A 979-nucleotide genomic window follows, 5' to 3' on the forward strand; every position below is an offset into this window, starting at 1 on the left:
TAAATAATATAAAATACAATAAATAATAAATTACTAGATGTATAAAATGATCTCTTTATCATCTTGAACTTTTTGTCTATTTTTTTTTCTTTCACACATTGAACACTTTGTTTACTAAGTAGTCAGAAGTTTTGGTCAGCCTTTGGTCAATAGACTATCGATTCACTGCTTTTGATGATTAGTGATGATTCCTTCATTGGGCTCATTTAGCTATGGTAGCCTACACTCTAAAAAATGCTGGGTTAAATATAAACCAGCGCTGGGTTATATTTAACCCAGCATTTTTTAGCGTGTAGAATACATTTTCTGTGAAGAGGTGAGAGCTTGTAAAGGTTTTGATGTAATATATATTTATTTACATAATATAGGTAGATCTGCATTTGTTTTCCATGTACCTATACCTTAAAGCGGTCATATGATGCGATTTCAATTTTTCCTTTCTCTTTGGAGTGTTACAAGCTCTTGGTGCATAAAGAAGATCTGTAAAGTTGCAAAGACTAAAGTCTCAAATCCAAAGAGATATTCTTTATAAAAGTTAAGAGTCAGCCACACCTACCTAAAGGGCTCGTTCTAACATGCCCCCACATACCTACGTCGCTCTGTGAGAAGATTTGCTTAACGCTGCCCAAATGTTCACGCAAAGAAAGAAGGCGTAACTTTTATTCTCTGTCGTGAAGACGCTGTGTGCGTGCTTTGTTCGAAACTACTTTGTTTGGTCTTCCAAAAGAGGACGATATCCACTTCGTCATGCCTAGAGCCTAGAGCTGCTGGTCGCTGAGAGAATACATCAACTTCGCGCTGTGGATCACCGGATCGACTTTCACCGTGGACGAAGCGGAGTCCAACCCGGAGTCGTCACATGTGGTTGCCGCAGGCATCACAATATGGTAAGGGACGTAACATTTCCGTCACACGCTTGAGGAATTCGGCCAATCACAACGCACTGGATAGCTGGCCAATCACAGCACACCTCGCTTTT

At 39.7% G+C, this 979-nt stretch overlaps 1 protein-coding gene across 1 annotated transcript in view; it reads left to right on the forward strand.

Moving 5' to 3' along the window:
* The window catches only part of cpne4b (copine IVb), a 34,172-nt gene that overhangs the window by 1,110 nt on the left and 32,083 nt on the right, over window positions 1–979 (forward strand). The window lies entirely within an intron of this gene.

This window comes from Sinocyclocheilus anshuiensis, unplaced genomic scaffold (genome assembly GCF_001515605.1).
Source record: "Sinocyclocheilus anshuiensis isolate Anshui unplaced genomic scaffold, SAMN03320099.WGS_v1.1 scaffold195, whole genome shotgun sequence".
Taxonomy (NCBI): domain Eukaryota; kingdom Metazoa; phylum Chordata; class Actinopteri; order Cypriniformes; family Cyprinidae; genus Sinocyclocheilus; species Sinocyclocheilus anshuiensis.